Source organism: Acinonyx jubatus, chromosome B2, assembly GCF_027475565.1.
Source record: "Acinonyx jubatus isolate Ajub_Pintada_27869175 chromosome B2, VMU_Ajub_asm_v1.0, whole genome shotgun sequence".
Classification (NCBI taxonomy): Eukaryota; Metazoa; Chordata; class Mammalia; order Carnivora; family Felidae; genus Acinonyx; species Acinonyx jubatus.
In genome coordinates, this window is record NC_069385.1 from 32,359,353 (window position 1) to 32,379,771 (window position 20,419).

General features: G+C 40.3%; 1 long non-coding RNA gene across 4 annotated transcripts in view; it reads right to left on the reverse strand.

Moving 5' to 3' along the window:
• Window positions 1-9,719: 9,719 nt before the first annotated feature.
• The window catches only part of LOC128315519 (uncharacterized), a 283,478-nt gene continuing 272,778 nt past the window's right edge, over window positions 9,720-20,419 (reverse strand). For 3 of the 4 annotated variants that reach the window (XR_008298335.1, XR_008298334.1, XR_008298332.1), the window contains 2 exons: window positions 15,215-15,372; window positions 13,703-14,050 (listed from right to left, as the gene is read on the reverse strand). This is a non-coding gene — a long non-coding RNA (uncharacterized LOC128315519). Of the gene's footprint in view, window positions 12,856-13,702; window positions 14,051-15,214; window positions 15,373-20,419 lie in introns of those variants that run through there. The other variant, XR_008298333.1, reaches the window with a different exon arrangement.

Consider the following 20,419-nt stretch of genomic DNA (forward strand, 5'->3'; position numbering starts at 1 on the left):
AAAGTCTCAGTACAAGAAACAATGGGGACCAGTATGAAATGGGCTACAGTCAATATTATAGGAAGGTACAAGCTGGGGAAAGAGAAGTGTTACAGTGAACACTTTTCCCTGGGCTACCTTCTTCAAGTGCATTTTCTCATTTAACCTTCAAAAGTCCATGAGGAATTTCCAGACATAAACAAAATGTGCACTGTGCTGAAAACCATATGCTGGTTAGGCAGAGAATCAGGGATTATAATAACAAAGATAATAGTAATACAGTTATAATAACCAGGAGATATAATTTCTTGAGGCTCAACCATGCACTACACTAGGTAACAATCTTACGAAGTTGCCCCAATGGTTCCTGTTTCATAGATGAGAAAATTGAAGCTTAGGGAGATTAAATAATTCTCTTCCAAAAAAGAATAGTAAATACTCAGTGAGGATTTAGACTCAGTACCATCTGAGTCTCAGACCCATAATCTTGGCCCTCTGTTAGGATGCTCTTGAGTCTGGACTCTGAAGCCCATGCTTCACTATCATGCCCCTCTTCAAATGTTTTCCCCTGGAGCATGAACCGTACATGTCAAGGATTGCTCAGTGGATATGACTACAGCATAAGAAGTTCTTTCAGTTAAGACATAACATGTCCAGAACCTTCTTATTGAACACAGCACGCCTCTAAAGGATTCAGTTCTTCAGCTCATGTTTTCTACTGGTCACCAGAAAGGAGATGCATGGCCAGGTAAGTTTGGGAAACACATGGTTCAGAAACTTAGAAAGTTGTTTTTTGTTTCTTTTTTTTAATTGCAAGACTTCTCAGTATCATTAAAGAGTTGTAGTCATAATAGTTGTAAAAGTTCTCCTTGACATGTGATATGCCAGGTATTTTTCTCAATGTTTAATATATGGCGCGTGATTTACAGTATAATAGGAGGAAGAGACTATTCTTGGTCCCATTTTGTAGGTCAGAAAAATGGAAGCAGAGCCGTTAAGTAGTTTTGGCAGGCTCCACCTCATGTGACCTTGGGTAAGCTTCAGTTCACAACATTTCCCAGGCATATTTGATTTGAAAGCTTTTTGGTATGGCAAATGCTGAGATTCATTTCGTCAGGAGGTATGTTGATGTCACGGCAATAAAAAAAAAGCTCCTAATGAGAAGCTCCATGTGCTTGCCAGCCCGGTCTCAAAGACTTCAAATAGAATATTTAATTATTCCTTCTGTGTTAGTACGATCTACTTTTTAGGATGAAGAAACCAAGCCTGAGAGCAGGTCAGAGACTTGCATGAGGTCAGGGAACACACAAGTACCCACGCTCCCCAGACCATGCTTCCAACACCAGCCTCTGGCTCTCTCCGTCCCACCTGCCACCACTATTTTGTGCCCTGGCCAACCAACGTCCTTGCCTTCTGAGAGACAGAACCTTGATTTCAGAGACACAGTAGAGATGTGGAGAGACAGGACTCCAGGGCACAGGCGCATCGGTCAGCAGGAAGGCAGGAATGCAGGTCTGTGTGGGACGCAAGAGAGAATGCCTAACCTGTGTGAGCAGCTGAGGACGCCAGGGTCAGGCCTGAGCTGGGGTGGGAGGTCCGCTCTGGCCAAAGCCAGTGCTAGAGGGGGTGGGGCTAGGTGAGAGGATCCAAAGTCAAATGCTTGTGCTGGGGCTTGGAGGTAGCCTGGAGTAGGTAGAGGAGTGCCTCATCATGGCCTTGCTGACATTCACAGGGAGCGCTTGGGGGTTCTCACGAGGAGTGGGCTTCCTGCCTGCGGGCCTCAGCGACGTGGTGCCCCAGAGCCATCAGAGAACCGGACCCATTCACCCTCTTTCCCCAGATGGCTTATTGGAAAACCAGGTGCCTTTTTCCCAAAGAGGCAACATTAGACAGGAAGCCTAATAGATGGCAGATGGAAGTTTCACTTGCGCATTAGATTTCCTCAGACTTGGGCTGCAAACGCCAGATGGGGCCTGTGGAAGAAAAAGTCACACAAAAAAATCTTTCTGTATGTAGCTCATGCCTGGAATTAGTATAGGAAAGTGCTCTGCCCACTGAAATGTCCACGATTTGGTCATTACTAGAGAGTTACAAGTTTAAGACACAACAATTATAAATCCTCCAGAATGCCAAAGGTCACTTGCTCCAGAGATAGCGAGGAAGAGTGTGCAGAGGGAGGAAAAGTGAGCTCTGCTGACTGTGTGATACCTCCCCAGCCAGGACTTGAGGAACTTCTAGTTAGTTTTAGCACGTTTCCCAGTAGAAAACACCGTGTGTCAGGGGCACCTCTCCAGTCCATGCTGGAATGCAGCTGTAGGCATGAGGGGAGCCCCACTCTCATTTATTCTGGCTGGCTGATCAAGAAAAGGAACAGAATGTGCTGCTTCTACAAACTGCAGAACTCTCCTGTCGTGGCACTAGCTGCTCCAGGAGCAAGGCCTGCCCAGTACTATTAGCATTCTGGAAAGTTCTCTGACTCAGAGGGCAGGAGAGGTCAGAAACTTTCTTCTCTCTAATTCAGAACTGTAGAAAAGCAGTAGCTCATCGTGTTTCGACCAAGTTTCTCCAATTGGCCTTGACAGAGTCCCAGGGTGATTGTGATAGATAACAGACCACAAGGAGAAGACATATAGAGGGACTTCAGAGAACCGAACGGACTTCCTCTAACTCCATAAGCAGCCCAAGAGATAGGTTTACGTAGCCGTCTGGATCTCCGTATTTGGCAAGGCTGAGTCTAATCTCTACTCTGCAGGAGAAAGTAGCTTCCTTGATTAAGGATGTCTACTCTGTAACTTGGAGCCAGCGGAGTGATGCCAGCTGTCCTGCCAACAAACGTAGTTTTACACCAACCTGTCGCAGAGAAGCCTTTCCTACTGCTGCCGTAGACTTCAAGGTCGCAGGAATAGACTCCCTGAGTTCAACTGCTGTACGGCCCTGAAGATACATTCACAGCAAATTTCCAAGAAGGAAGTGCAGGGAGGACACAGATGAAGAGATTTTGACATTTATTCCCATGTGATACATGAATAAGAGAAATAACGCTAATAAAGTGTTTTCGATGGTAATGTAGCACACATTTTATTCCAAAGCATATATATCCTCACATTTAATTCACAGCTGGATGTACAGTGACTATTACACGTATGTATCATAGTGGGCAGGTTTGTTCAAAATGAAAACAAGGTCGTTTCGCCAGTCGTATTTCAAGTACAGTATTAGCTTCACTTCTTCAGTGAGGCAATTGCTTCCCATAGGCTGGTGACAAAAATGTTATAACCGGATTATTCTAATACAGCATTGCTTTAGAGAACAGCTCAACGTTACTTCTGACTGACCTCTGCGTATGCTAGAAACGTATCTTTTAGGAAAGGCGACCTCTATTCCAAGTTCGAATATAGTTTGATTTTTGAGTTTTTTGAAAGATTTTTTTTTTTTTACTTAAAAGAAGGCGTGCTAAAACATGAAGCGACTGTCTCTCCTCCCCTCCTCCTTTTCATTCCAAAAACAAACAGAAGAGGAACAAAGAAATAAACACAACATGTTTCCTGTGTCTATTTCTACGAATTATTCAGTAGCAAACAATGTGTCAAGCTTGCGAACGGGTACTACTTGGAGACGTGCGAAAGGAGTAATCTTATTCTAGAAGCTGTATGTTCTACAGGGCAGGCATTGCATTTGCTGTCTCACACCGCACGGGGCATGGCCTTCTAAAAAGAAGCCCCAGTGGGTAGCTTCAGGTAGGCAGCTGGACCCCAGGTTTGCAAAGGGAAAGAAAGTGTCCGAGTAAGGAAGGAAGAGTGAGGGCTGCTGATTAGCTGTGTTTATCCACACTGAGCTAATAAATAAGACCTAGGCAATTCCTTCTGACTCTGGCCGGTTGCCGGGCTGCATTTGGATAAGGGCAAAATCCTGGGACACAGGAAGAAGAAAGGCCAATATTTGCTCTTGGTATCCGGCTGTTAAAACAATTTACGCAGATCACACTGGGTGAGAAGGGAAAGGCCAGGAGGCTGCGCAGCGGCATAGGAGGGGAATTGTCTCAAAACGTGGACGGAGCGTTCACATCCTGTTAAATTTAAGGCTAGTGTTATTTTTTGCAGTAAAGCTATGGAAAAGACTGAAAGGTTTGGGCAGGCAGTTTGAAAACAAGAAATGTGCTCCTTATAATTTTCTGCCCGCCACTCTGCCAACCAGCATATGTAGAAGAGAGACGGCCACCTGAGGATCATTTCCTCTCGCTCCAGTGCCCATTTTCAGTGATTGATTCTTAAAGGTCACCGGATGGCTTGCCAGCACATTTTTGTACGAGGAGTCCAGCTTTCTGTTTTGACGTTAGTCAGATACGCAGGTGGCACCTGAGCAGCGAGGAGGAGACCGGGAGGAATCAGATTTTCTTTTGGCTCAGTGGCAGTCAAGTTGGAAACTTGTGTGTGTGTGACTGCCTTCCTTGGCCTAGACACCTCCAACCCAGCAAAAAAATTCTTTTGTCATAACTTTATACCACACTCTTAAAATTTTACCCTTTGTCTTTTTCTCCCCCCCTCCCCTCACTCTTTTAAACCTGTCCCTTCTTTCTTTCTCAAACTTTTTTTTAGAACCATACTACGTACATCAGGTGCTATAACCTCAGGGGTGGTATACAGGAATGCATGAAAGTCCCGGCCGAGGTGCTTACCTTCTGCGGGAGACTTGAAAATAATTAGCAGTAATACAGTCATACAAAGGCCATAAGGGCCCTGTGTACAAAGTGCCGTGTCCTGGACAGTGATCTGCCGGACATTTGAAGTCCATACTAATTGCTACTATAATACAATTAAATTTGGGTATCTCTCTATTCACCCAGCTACATGATCAGCGAGCAGCTGCTGAAGCTTCTCATTTTTACCTTTTATTTCTTTTTGAAAAGTTTATTTGTCCTTAGAGAACTGCTTGACCGATTCATTTCAATCAAATTTTTTGAACAGTTATTGGCACCAAGCCCAGGATGGTACTAATATTTGGGGGTCACAGGGATGAACAGAAAGGGGCCCTCGCTTAAAAATAGTCCATGGTCTAATAGATGAGACGCGTTTTCAAAGCAGCACGATATAATTCAGTGGGTAAGCTCTAGAAGTTATTTATGGAGTACTCTACGAACATAGAGTGAGAAGAAATTGCTTTTCTCTGGTGGACTTCTTGGGGTATGGGTGGGTCAGGTGAAGTCATGAAGAGAGGTAACATTTGAGCTAAGTCTTAAAAATGATGAGTTCACCAGACTGGTGGCTCTGTTTGTTTCAAATCTTACCAAAGTTGAGGTGCAACATAGTGATTTTCTACAGTGATGGGATGCAAATAACACAAAATTAATTATTGCCCATCCTTGTTCTTAAGTCTTTAGGCTACTTCCCTGGTCGTGTTACTCAGCCTGTTCCTTTCTCAAGGCCTCTCCTATCTCACTCTGCTCCGCCATTTTTCTGGCCCATCACCTTTTCATGTCTTTCAAGTTAATCTGCCACCATTCACTCATCTCTGAGACTACATTTACCTCTGAAGGACTCATTCATGTGTGCCACTCAACAAAGAACTATCTACTCTGGGTGTCATCACACAGCAGGGGCTTTGACATTTCAGCCTTTCCTAGTGGAAAGGAACTGAATAGAGATTTATTTTGTCACTACTATTCAAACACCTACTCAACTCCTTAGAATGTTGAAATCACCACAGGTTTCATTTTAATACTGTCCATCCCTGCGAATTACACTTGATTCCTGACCTCATGCTTTTCTGGGTATTCTGTAGTATCGTTTGTTCTTATTTATTTGTAACTCATTATATCGCATATCATATGGTATCACATTCCTACATTCTACCATTATATCATGATATCACATCCCTACAATAAATTGTAAATGTAATCTCTGCATATCTTACCTGATCAGTGCACGCTGGTCAGACATGCGTCTATTGCCAAGCTTCCGATTTTTTAAAACAGAAAACCTGAAGAAAGCAGTGAAGTCTTTGGGCTAATGTATGTGGTTATAAAGAACAGTCTTGACTGTGAGAACCAGTGACAAAAAGGGACCAACTATAAAGGAACTTAAGTTCTTACCAGTAGGGACAAAAGTGATTTGATGGTCCTGAGCTCTAAGCTTAATACTCTGCCATTGGTCAAGTTTACAGTTACAACAACAAATTCTGCTATAGTTTTTATTCTGTAGAGAGACTGAACTAAAGAAACCCAATTGTTTTTAAGTTCCGAGAAGAAGTAGGCCAATGGGAGTCTGCGTTTTCTGACCTTTCCTAAATTTTCCCTTTGAAAGTTGGAGAAAAAATTACTTTTTGAGAAAAGGTATGTTCTTGGAACAACTGAATAAAGCTGAAAATAGTGGGAATTGAACATAAGAATGCCTTGGAGGAAAGAAAGCCAAATTGTAGATTTTGGTTTCTATGTTTCACTTAAAACATCTCCCAAAAAAGGGACGAAAACAAAATTCTAATAGGTTATATTGAAAATCCAATGGGCGTTATTTGAAAAGCAGCTATCTTTTATGGTGTAAGATTTACCTACCTTAAAATAGCTCATTTTGCTTCATTTAATTTTCTGAGAACACTATCAATTAAATTGGCTTAGCATACTAGATATTGGTTGGATAACTAAATTTAGTTTTGTAATCATAAGCTGAAAATCAGAATACTCTACCACAAGGTATAGATTAACTTTCTTCACAATTTTTAAGCATGCCAGGTTTCCTTCCAGTTCATAAATGTCATTGTCTTCAGAAAGCGTTAAAATTTCTGATGAGGAGGTGGCGCTTGCCAACCAAAAATGACCAATGCTCCATTTAATATACATATTTTTTATTTTTTTAACATTTATTTATTATTGTGAGACAAAGCATGAGCAAGGGAGGGGCAGAGATACGGGGAGACACAGAATCAGAAGCAGGCTCCAGGCTCTGAGCCATCAGCACAGACCCCGATGCGGGGCTCCAACTCACAAACAGCAAGATCATGACTTGAGCCAAAGTCGGATGCTTAACCCACCTGAGCCACCCAGGCTCCCTGACCAACGTTCCATTTAAATCCAGTACTATGCCCTTTGGAAATTACTATTAGGATATTAAGGAGAAAATAGCAACATTTTTATGTATCGGCTGGGAAACATCTGTGCAGCCATATATTCTAATCACGAACCCAGGGAGATCTTTTTTAAAAAATATTATATGTAAACTAACATCCTTTAATTGTGACAGTAAGCATGACATTATGCCGACACTCTAGCTCCAAATGTCCAGATTTATCTTCGTGCGAATCTAGTGGATGCCATTTATCTTGGTACAATAGAAGTAGAATTGGTAGTTCTCCTGGATGCAAACTGCTGCAGCCACTCTGGAGAACAGTATGGAGGTTCCTCAAAAAATTATAAATACAACTACCCTATGACCCAGCAATTGCACTACTAGGTATTTATCCAAAGGATACAGAAATGCTGACTCGAAGGGCCATACACACCCCAATGTTTATAGCAGTACTTACCAACAATAGCCAAATTATGGAAAGAGTCCAAATGTGCAAATATATATATATATATATATATATATATATATTACTCAGCCTTTAGAAAGAATGCAATCGTGCCATTTGCAATTGCATAGATAGGGCTACAGAGTGTAATGCTAAGCAAAATAAGTCAGTCAGAGAAAGACAAATACCATATGATCTCACTCATGTGGAATTTAAGAAACAAAATAAGCAAGGGGAAAAAAAAAGATATCTATAGAGAAACAAACCAAGAAGCCGACTTTTAAATGTTGAGAGCAAACTGTTGGTTACCAGAGGGTGGGCGGGGGGATAGGTGAAATAGGTGAAGGGGTTAAGAGTACATTGATCACGGTGAGTACTGAGTAATGAATAGAACTGTTGAATCACTATATCGTGCACCTGCAACTAATATAACACTGCATGTTAACTACACTGGAATTAAAATTAAAAACTTAATAAAAAAAGAAAACAAAAAGAAAAAACTTCTTAAACTATATAGTGAAAAAATGCCTGTATTTTCAAGCCCCCCCCCACCATGCTGTTTTTCACTTTTTAAATTATTTTTGTATATTATTTACATACATGTATTTAACTTATTTACTCCTGAACACAGAAATACCATAGTTTAATTATTTATTCTACCACTTTGATTACATTACATTTAGGTAACATTATATTGTGTGTGTGTTTGAAAATTGCATTCTTACAATTCACAGCTTCCTGTGTTTGCACATTGTTTCCCTGCCTAAAATCCACAGCACATAACAGGCCATCACTCTGTCCCCTGACCTGCCATCATGATGCACCCACAGAGATGCATCAGACTTGTCAAGAGAGGACCTGATTCCATGTTAAGTTTGTTTTGTTCTGCACATTTTTATTGCAACTATCTTCAAAAACTATAGAGTTACAGGGCTCTTTCCAGGACTTTCCTTGGGGTTCTAGTTCAGGTTTACTGTATGTCTAGTCTTGTTATGGTGACAGATTCCACATCTTTTAAACTGTGCTTCGCTTAAATCATGAATTTCCTCTAAACATTATTTGTGGAAAAATCAATAACCAGGATCCAGTTAAAAATCTGGAAAAAGGGAATGTTCATTTGCTCCCGCCCTCATGATCGTCTTCTCTTACTCCAGTTTGTCATAAATTTTTGATACCGATATTCCCTTCAGACTCCTTTGACACAAATGAAATTTCCTGAAAAGATAAAAGAAAAATTTTAGTTACCCCAATTTGAATCAATCCAATTAAGGCAACAGACAGACAAAAAATGATTTTAGAATATATGCATAAACCATCTCTCTGTAAAATTTAAGCAACTTTAAATTAGCAACAACTTGGAAAATTAATAGAGAGTCCAGGGCACGTGGGTGGCTCAGTTAATTAAACATCTGACTCTTGATTTCGGCTCAGGTCATGATTTCACTGTTCATGAGTTTGAGTCCTGCATCAGGCTCCACGCACACAGTGGAGAGCCTGCTTGGGATTCTCTCTCTCAAAAACAAACAAACAAACAAACAAACAAATAAATAAACAAATAGACAAATAAAATATTAAACAAGAATGCTTATAAGTAATAATAAAGAGATAGGAAGATTTTATAAATTAATAGACTGCTTATAATTGATATTTAAAAATATAGAGAGAGACATATAAATATAGATTTCTTAAAACCATATATAAAAATAATGAAAGACAAAGTAAGGTTCTCTCTCAACATGCTCACAACTGCTCTCTTCCCATTTACCTCAGGAGAAAAGTCTCTTCATTTAGAGACTGAAAAAACATTAACCTCCCTGTAATGTTCTATATTCTAGTCTCTGTCATATTATTCCATTTCATCTTCTCCATAAATAAGCACCAGCCGAACAGATCACATTTATTCTATCGTAGTGTTTCTTGCCTGGGCTCGCCAATTCCCAAATAGAATATGAACTCCTTAAAGAGATTCTTTTTTTCTTACATCTATATTGTCAGTACCTAATACCTAGTAGGTGCCAGTAATTATTTGTGCACAGATTAACTTGTTTTTTCAAATATGGTAAGTAATTTTGCCATAAATAGAAAAGATATGAGAGTAAGAATAGATATAAGCATTAAGATACAATTCTTTAGTTTCTTTGTTTTGGTGTAGTAGAAAAAGCAGTAAAATTAGAATATGTGTAACTGATTCATTAGTTCATGCAGGCATCCATCTAACAGCAACAATGTCTGTGAGGCCACATCCTTAGTCACCATTTTGTATGACCTCAGCTTTGTTGTCTGAATGCCTAGACACCCCATTTTATACAAAGTTGGTAGCGCAGCAATGTAATGTGTTAGTGATAATTGTTCTCCCTACTCAGCCCAGGTCCTAACTTGTATGTGTAGAGCACTGAAACATACAGGAGCTAGAATCCTGTAGACATAGGCAACTTCCCACGTTGTCTTTCCTATATAGCACATTTCAGCGGCATAAAAAAATAATAAATCCATTATATGTGGAATGTATTGTAATATCTCCGAAAAACTGGGAAATATTTCAAAGCTTGTCAAGCCAAAGCCTGCAGTAAATTTTTCTTTGACATCACACAACCACAGATGTCCCAACATGTTTGCCTCTGATGTGCTCAACATGAGTGATACAGATCATGGCACGGCACATGCTGGGGAAGCATGTTGGATTCCAGCAACACTTGTCTTCCTTGTCACTTGCTCCTCAAGTGCAAAGACCACCATCATATAAAAAAATAGTAAGAGTGTGCTAGCTCTACTGAGAAAGAAACTTTATAGGAGGGAATTTCTCCTTAGCTTCACATGATAAAAATCAGATGTGATGTTTTTCTAGTTACATAAGCAGAACTTTCATTGAAATCCATGACTGAGAATAGAACAGATAGCAGTTACATGGAAGCTTGGCTATTTTGGAAATAAGATATGCCAAGAGGGGGGCACCTGGCTGGCTCAGTCTATAGAGCATGTGGCTCTTGATCTCGGGTTGTGAGTTCAAGCCCCGCATTAAGTTGCAGAGATTACATAAAATAAAATCTTTTTTTTTTTTTTTAAAGATATGCCAAGAAGGATGTTACCCACCAAGAACCTCATTCTAAGCTTGCTCCGGAGGTTCCTTGTGCAAACTGGAGGGCTATGTCTGCAGTTGGTACAAGCCCAAGCATGAAACAGTTTCAGAACTTACCTAATCACCTTTTAGTCTAACAATCTGCTGAAATCTGCTAATGTGATTGGCAAGAAACCCAGAAGTAGCACTTGTGTCTTTATTCATGGAGTCGTCTAGAAATGTGGACAAGGTGGTTTGGTGTACCTACAGTTATGATAAAATCCTTCTCTTCTGCATAGAACTCTTTCTTACATACAGCCTAGAACAATGCACTGTCCTATTTAGCTTCATTAGCATTATTTCAACAAGGCCTGAATCTCTTCCTCTCTTGCAAGAAGGGCCAACGAACTGGAGATTAGAGATACTTGGCTCTTGTCCCACACTGCCACCAAAGCGCCATGTGTGACCTTGGTTATGTCTCTTCGTTTTCTGAGCTAATGAATCAGAATTTGGAAGTTTCCTTCCAAACCTAGAAGTCTCTCTTTACTATTTTCTTTGAATATGACATTTCTTTTTATCCATGGACACCTCCATGCCTTTAGCTATTTGTTCATATCTCTTTTATTTGAACAATACAAACACTGCAATGAGTCTTCTTCAAATTCAACTGTTCTTTTATATGGAGACTTTATTCTTCAGCTAGGACACACCATCCATCTTCCAAGTTACTGAATCTTTATGAACAAAGGAGGGTCTGGGATATACCAATGACTTGTAGCTTTTATTGGAAGAGAGGTGAATCATAGCAGGCCTATTACTGCTATAAACTATTTGAGGAGGACTTAGCTTAGGAAAACAGGAGGGCAACCAATTTCTCTGTGCTTCCTGGTGCTGTGTAGGAATGAAGTTTTGAAACCCTAAGCAGAGCTCAGTAAGCCCAGAATATGATTCTCTCTCCACATTCTTCCTGCCGTTACAATTTTATATTATTACTATTTCATAAAATTATTGCTTCTTTGGTTCAACGGTAGTTCTGCCTTATGTTTAACAGAAAGAAATGTTTATATTATACAAGTTCATTGTTTTTTTTTAAGTTTATTTATTTTGAGAGAGAGAAAGAGAGAGTGAGCAGGGGAGGGGCAGAGAGAGGGAGAGAAAGAACCCCAAGTAGGTTCTGCACCGTGGCTCAAACTCACAAGCCATGAGATCAAGATCACGGCCTGAGCTGAAATCCAGACTAGGACGCTTATGCCCAACCAACTGAGTCACCCAGGCGCCCCCAAATTGATTGTTAATCAGTGGCACAAAAGCAAAAATACACAAAAACAAATGGTGACAGAGCATCCTTAACGACCACTGTGCTGCAAAAGTACAAAATAGCGTACGTGACAATATTTAATGGTATGAGACAGATTTGTAGTCATCCTATATGGTTAAAAAGATAAAACTTGTTTAATTAGAAAAAGAGTGGCTGCATGAAAGCTCTGGGAATACGTCTGAGCAAAAGAAACGAACACTCTTTTAAAAGATTGTTAGATGTCGCCACAAGGTGGTGTGAAGTGTCCGATCTAGCTTGTTTGTCTGGTAGCAAGGAGAGGCTGAGGGAGGTCAGAAGGGGAGTGTCCCTCCGAGGAGGGAAAGCAGAGAAGAGGAGCAGTGAGGGGGGGTAGGGGATGTTTGTACATCGAGACACTTGGGGCACACCCACCGTACCTTATTCAGAAGCCACTTCTTCCCTGCCCTCAAGACCACAGTGCTTTCTTCGCCTCACACCTCCTCCTGCTTAACTGCGCCTCCAAGGTGCCCTCCGAGGTGAATTTTGTCTTTGGAAGTAGCTACACAAAACATCTACCCTACAGTGTGCCACGTTTCTCCTTTAGCCATAACACACATTTGAGTCCGTGAATACTTTCATGGAATGTGAACTGGTCAAGTACCATCATCTGTCACCAATGACACAGACAGACCGGTCATTGCTGATAAGTGGGCCACATGAAATCCACATTCCTCCCCTCTGAGCTTGAGAGAATTGGAAGAGTGTGAAACAGAGTGGTTATATCAAAGAGATATTCCACAGGCTTCAGCTTGATGTAGTTGGAAGGGCGCTCGTCTAAGAGTTTCAACATTTTCCGTCTGGGCTGTCAACAAGCATCGCCAGAGCCAAAGAACATTGGAGGAAGTCAACCTGGAAAATCCCCTGCAGGGTATTGATTTTCCCTTTCCCAGAGAAAGGTCTGGACATGAGAGGAAGGTCCTGCTGTTATTACTGAGAAGTCACATTCTTTGAAGTGACTGGTTTTTTCTACTGATTTGCAGAGCTGAAAAAGCATTTTGAAAACTTTGTTTACCCGGTAAACATTACTCATTCCCAGGGCAAGTTTTCCTCTGTATCATTAATCACGAGTGTTCCTCAAGAAGTAATATATATACATTTATATTTATATTTATATTTATTTATACACACATACACATGCATATATATTTCTATATATATTTTATGATTAAGCTATTTTATATGCATTTATATATATTTTTTGAGTGAAAAAGCTATCATATATATATATATATATATATATATATCTGCTCTCAATTTCAAATTAGTTTTTGATTGAGCGTTGGTGCTTTAGGTCACGGCAATCAAAACTGTAGTTCTCGCCCTCTATAGAGATATTTTTTTCCCCCATAACTGCAGTTGGAAGTACAGTAAGCACCAAAAGAAAAGTGAGTCATGGTGCCCCTGATATTTCAAAGTGAAGGTTGATTACATTTAGAAAAGGTCTTTGCAGGCAGCGACATTACAGCCAGATCATGGATACTGACCACCCTTGTTGATCCAGTTTAACACTGAGGATCCACGGTTCCAGGTTTGCGATAGCAATGTTAACAAAATCTAACATGCAATGGTGCTTCGTGTAGGCCACAAGAGCCCCATGAGTTAGGTACTCGTATTAACTTCTATTTCATAGATATGACACCACTGACACAGAAAGGTTAAGCAACTTGCCTGAAGTCACACAGCTGCTAAGTGTGCCAGAAAGGATTTGCAAGTAGCCAGGCCAAGGTTTCAGAGGCCAGTTACCACTACCAAATACAAATTCTGGAACGCGGCAGATGAAAATAATTGTGCAAGTACAAAATAAATGAACTCATTACTTCAGCACCTGGTCTATTAAGAAACTCATCTATTTGGCAGCGTTTTATGTTTTGAATACAATTGCAAGCCAGGAAAAAACAAAATAACCAAAAAAACAAAGCAGCTGTGAGCAGCTAAAAAGGACAAACCAAATCAAGGCACCAAGGCACAGATAAAGTATTCTTGGGAGGGCACAGCTTGCCCTCACGCCAACTGTATTTACTGTTAATGTACACACATCAGAGTTGTGACTGCATCACACAACTTATCTGTTGTTACTGTAGACATAAATGGTTGTCAAGTCCAAGGCAACTCAGATCTGCAATCACTGACATTATTCACAGAAAGGAGTGAGTACACAGGAGAACATGGGGAAAACGCTAAAAGGAAAAAAAAACCTCACATTTTATCAGTTGTATCAGTTTATACAAGGCCATTTAGTGCAAGAGCCCAAACCCTGATCAATTCGAGAAACCTCAGAACCATCAAAGCCTTGCAACAGAGCTCATTAAGACATGTTCGTACTGGCGATAGTAAGTGATGGACAAAATCTCAAATGACATTTGGTTATTAGTTCATAAAGAAAAATATAGAAAGTACTGTTTGGAAAGATTTCTGTTGAAATTAATTACTTTCGAAATGGACACGTGATATGTTAGGGAATAAATACCCTACCTTAGAACCAACACTCCTCTTTCCATAGCAACATCCCCTTAGGAGTCCATGAGATTGAAGTTGATTAACTGTATTTTTCACTTTTGTAGGGTAGCATGACCTTCTGAGCACCATGGCCTTGCACGGGAGAGTTGGTGCTTGCTGGACACACAGTGCCTTCTTACGGGGCTGGGCTGCCAGTGTGAAGCATCTATCAGGGTGAGTCCAGCTTACAAGACCCAATCAGAGTCAGAGCTGGTGGGAGGTGGTGTTTCTGTCTACGGAACTTCAAAATAGCCGTTTTGGGTTTTTTTTTTTTTTTTTTTTACCATAATAGATGCTTAAAAATGAATGTGATTCACATATTAGCATGCAAAGATTCATAAATTATATTTTGGTCAAGGGCTCAGGGTCCAGATCTGTGTTGCCAACATGTGATGAAGTTTTAACTAAAATCCTGGCCAGGGGTGCCTGGGTGGTGCAGTCGGTTAAGGGTCCGACTTCAGCCAGGTCACGATCTCGCGGTCCGTGAGTTCGAGCCCCGCTTCGGGCTCTGGGCTGATGGCTCGGAGCCTGGAGCCTGTTTCCAATTCTGTGTCTCCCTCTCTCTCTGCCCCTCCCCCATTCATGCTCTGTCTCTCTGTCCCAAAAATAAAAAAATTAAAAAAACTTTGAAAAAGAGAAAAAAATAAAATTCTGGCCATTTTAATAATGGACCAGAGGTCCCTGCCTGAGAAGCAAAAATACATAAACAACTTTTCTTTCATTAATTTAAACACAGCCCCTCCTAGTATAGAACTGATCATTCAAGAGTCTATCTACTACTGCAAAGGAAGCAAAAACATGTGAAAAACATTCCCTTAGAATTCTACTTTATTTCACATACTTACTCTGAACCCTCAGGTTTTGGAAAATGAGCACTTCTTTACTCATAACATCAATTGCATCAAAATGTCAGTCAAAATCTGCTTCTTCTGTTGTTTTTTCCATAATAGTTATCCAGTTATCCAGAAAAAAAACACCAGTTAAATGATGTCATCCTGGGAGCCTACATGGTAAAACAAGAAATAGAAGGAAACTTCTTATTTATATATCTGTTTTTAGGTGACAACCAGAAAACATCGTTGTTAAGCCAAATATTAAGACTAGAATACATAGAAGGCCTTTCTGTACTACGGAAGAGAAACATGTCAACAAACACTAAGGACTTGCTATAGATCCTACCATATATCCATGTGAAGAGAATACGGTAAGGAGGAAAAGAAAAAAAAGTGTAAGTCCTGAAGAAGCTCAGAGTCTAATAAAGAGATAGACATATATAAAACTGCCTAACAAACAACATGGGACATATGATAGAAGTATGTAATGCCAAGAAGGCAGGCAGGCAAGTGCACTGAGGGGAAGCAAGTTGTTCTCTGGGCAGGGAGTGGGGGGGGAGAAAAAGAAGGGGGGCAGTGGGAGGAGAGGGTGGTATAGAAGTTAAGATCTCCAGTTCTGGAATCAGTCAACTGACCTGGCTCACAGTCCTAGATTCCTACTTAACAGTTAGTGACCCTCAGGCAAATGATTTATCTTCTCTGTGCCTTTTATGTAAAGTGGGAATAATAACAGAACCTTCCTCTTTGGGTTGTTTTGAGGATTCAATGAGATCATGCATGGAAAATGTTAGCTCGGTGCCAGCATACAATTGCCCTTAATAAACGTTAGTCAAAAACGAAGAAGAAAAAGGAAGGCTATTCCTGTAGAGGAAGACTTGAGTTTACGGTTGAGGGATAACTGAGTGGACAAGGGTGCAGACACTTCTGGCTGAAGAAACGTAAGGTCGAAAAGAACGCGGGGCAGAATAATCCAGAACAAAAGCCGAGGGTACATAGCAATGGGAGGATAGTGCTCACGGGGTGCAGAGTAACACAGTGGGGATGAGTTAGTGCTATGAGTGGCAGTACAAGCCGGGTGCGTTGCCGCCCCCGCTCACAATTAAATATCAAATGAAAGAACAACTTACGTGTTTATGTGCCCAAGTGTTGCATTGTCTAGGCATAAAATAGATGCTTATATGAAATATACATTGATTTTATTTAAATATAGCAGCTATAAATCTCAGATAACCACTCAGGCTGCAACTTATCTAACCTACGACCAGCACTTGGCATGAATGATCATCCCTTTTACACTTTCTTCACTTAGGTTCCAGGACACTGTATGTTCTTGGTTTTCTTCTTAATAGCATCCCTGATTAATGAAACTCTTACAGAGGAACACTTGCCCTGGGAATGAGTAAGGACTCTTAGCTGTGTTTGATTCCCTTTATGTTCAACAACTTGGTGGCAACGCGTTACTGGCAGCTATCTCTTTAAGAAGGATCTACCATACAAATCACCATGGGATTTGAAGGCTTTCTCCTCTTCTCTGCAGAGCGTCTCTAATGAACTCCCCGCACACAGCTTTCTCTTGTCCCGTTGGCTACGCTACTGTCCCTTCTACCATCCAGTGATTGTCTGACTCTCTTGCGTCTTGTCCCCCGTGCCCTGGAACATCATCTGTCTTCTTTCAACTTTACCTGCAGTCTCCTGTAATGCCAAGCCAAGCCACATAAGGTCTAGTTCAATAAAAGCAAAAGGACTCAAGGGTGAAGATGCCCCACGTAGACGCAGAATGGTTTCCCATAGTGTAATCTTCTCACACTCCACTGGTGTGCTTGCGAAACTAGCAGTGGGCTGTGGCCGCAACCTAGTCTCTGCAACCCCTTGCAACTCTGCTGGTCTTACTCCCCCAAAGTGAAGTCACTTCCCGGGATACCAGAAGATTTCTAAATGGCTGTTTTTTGACCACCCCATCTGGGGTATTCTGTGATAGCAGCCCGACTTCCATTTTCCATGCACATTCCCCCAACTTCTGCATCTGCCTCTCTGGTCTCTCTTCCTTTGACCCTTTTGTTCCCTCTTATAAGGATTCCTGTGATTACATTGGGTCCACCAGGATAATCTCCTCATCTCAAGATCATTAACTGAATGATACCCTCAAAATCCTCTCTTGCCCTAGAAAGTAACATATTCACAAGTTCTAGGGACTGGGACATAGACTTCTTTAGAGGGGGGTGTTATTCTATCTACCACAGTGTCTTACAGTGAAGCACTAAAGTTTAACCCGCGGTAGGCTGATACTAGCTGATGGAAAGCATGAGGAAGCTTCAGCTTTCCATAGTGCGCCTCTCATTGAGTGGCAGCTATGTGCCAAATTCTATGATTAGTTGGGAATGTAAAACCATAGTGACAACAAAATGATAAATAACAAATACCACAGCTAGCCGTATGTGAAGTACTTTTATGAGCCAAACAGCGGAGATACGTTATCTCTAAATTTCACAAAAGTCTTGAAAGATTTTATCTCTTTTATAGTTGCGGAAACCGAGGCTCAAAATGGGTGAAACAGCAAGAGCTGAAATTTGAACATGGGTCTTCTCACTCAAAAATATCTGTCTTTTGAACTTAAATACACTGTCCCACTTTTCCCCTCACAATGCCTGAGGGCTTTTCCTAGGTAAGTGGCAGTAAAGAACTACTTTTAGGCATTCAGCAACTCACTGTCTACGGAGAGGAGGATTCAATAGATCTGACTCCTGTCCTCAAAGGAGTTATAGTCGAGCCTAGCCTGGATGTGAATTTGATTATGTCAACAGAATTCTCTTACCTCCTTCCCTTTCTTTAACTTACTAGAAGACTAAAATACAAATATTTCTTTTTCCTTCCTGGAAGATTTAAACATTAAAATCTGTCTTAAGGGAAAGGAGAATAAGTTTTCTAATTGCTAATAAGTTAGGCTCTGAGCCTACTAGGGTGTAAAATCTATTGTTTCAATAAGTTTTGATGCCAGAGGGAGTGGTTTGAATAAGAATGAGATAAGAAGGAATTTCTTTTTGGGGACACTTGGGCTGCTCAGTCAGTTAAGCGTCCAACTCTTGATTTTGACTCGGGTCATGATCTCACAGGTTTGTGTGTTCAAGCCCTGTGTCTAGCTCTGTACTGATGGGATGGAGCCTGCTTGGGATTCTCTCTCTTTTTCTCTCTTTGCCCCTCCCCCACCCGCACAAGCACGCATGCGTGCTCTCTCTCTCTCAGTCCCTCTCACTCACTTTCTCTCTCTCTCTCTCAAAATAAATAAATAAATAAACATTAGAAAAGAAAGAAGGAATTTCCTTTTGAACCCGAAAGAGCTGTCCCTGGACGGATGAGATAAGGATAGTTCAACAAGGTATGTCTATGCATTAAAACATTAGAATCCCATTAGAACTCATTTGGATGAGTTTTCCATTTGACCCAATGGATAAAGCCTATAAGGGAATTAGCTTGTTTTGTAGATAGTAAAGAAATGCATTAATTCTTAAGCCTAGAATTCATAACTGATATATTTAGAGAAAGTTAACTATATTTATTAAGGGTCTGGGAGGTACTCAAAACAGTCCTAGGCATTTTGGCACATAATTAAGCACATAATTCAGTATCTTTTACTTGATATTTGAAATTCTAGATGGAAGTTGGGAGTGGTGATGCACCAAACTATGATTTCAGTTCTATTGGAATTTTATTTCTGGCTTATGTTAAAAAAATATTGCCTAAAGTTCTGAAATAAAAAATTGAGACCTAAATTATTTTCCAATCAAGCAAATTCATTGAAGTGTTATTCGTTCCTTGCCGGCTAATGTTTGTCATTGAAAGAGATTGTAGCTTCTGGAGAAGAGAGCCCAATGCATTAAAAGAGGATTGACTACTGAAGTGGGGATATGGATATTGTTGGCTTTTATGGGTTGAATTATGTCTTCTCAAATTTCATATGTTGAAGTGCTAACTCCCACTATGTCATAATGTGGCCTTATTTGAGGATGGAGTTTCTATAGAGGTAATCAAGTTAAAACGAGGTGATTAGGGTAGGTCTTAATACAAGATGACTGGTATCCTTATAAGAAGAGGAAATTGGAGGTCGAGACACACACACAGGGAGAACCTCAAGGCAGAGGCGGAGTGATGTGCCAAGGAATGCCAGAGATTTCCAACTAACCACTGGAAGAGGAGAGAGGTATGGGACACATTCTTTGTCACAGTCCTCAGAAAGAAGTAGCCCAGCTGACACCTTGGTCTTAGACATCCAACCTCCAGAAATGTAAGAAAATAAATTTTTGTTGTTTAAGCCATTGAGTTTGTGGTACTTTGCTCAGAACCTAATCCAGCCTCCGAAAATAATACAATAATTGAACCCTTTAGAGAAGTATTTGATTTAACAAAATCTTGATAAGTCTCCATAACCCTGCTCCAAATCATTCTAATCAGGTATCTAGAAGCACTCTCCTTTTTTTTTTTTTTCTGTTCAATTTTATTATTACCATCTCACTCTACGGTAAAACTCCAGACCGTGAATTTTCAAATATAAATTAATGGTGGTATACAAAGCCACTGATTGTTCTCTGTGTAATACCAAAATCACTTTGTAAATGTTGTAATGGTTTTAGTGACATAAGCCTTGGGGCCTGGGCAAACTATAGCAACTGCAAAACATTAACACATGTAAATAGATCGTATCTCTCTAAAAAGGCTAACAGCAAGACAAATGCTAATTGGGCTGTTAAAATTCAGCGAAACTAAAATTTTATATTTAATCTGTGGATTAATAAAGTGATGTCACTATTTTTTTTCATAGAGCAATTTATTTTCCATCAAAGTAGCCAAAGGTGTTAATGACCTTAAGAAGGAACATATGGATTAGAGTGATTCAGTTTTTTGGTGTGTGGGGATTATGTTCACTCAAGAATAAAATATTGATGGCACATAATAAGGTTTTCCAAATCTTGCTTGTAGAAACTGCTTGAGCCATTATACTTAAATTCTGAAGATAATTTGACTTATTGGATAGAATCCAAGATATATGGTATGGAGGACAAAAGAGCTCCTAAAATGCCAACGTTAAACTTAAAATAAGTTGACTTTTCATTTCCAATGTATATAACATGTATTGTTACATGTATATATACATGTAACAATGTATATATCATGTATTGACATGATAAGGCATGGGGAAAATATAAAGAGGAATAGACACTCTGT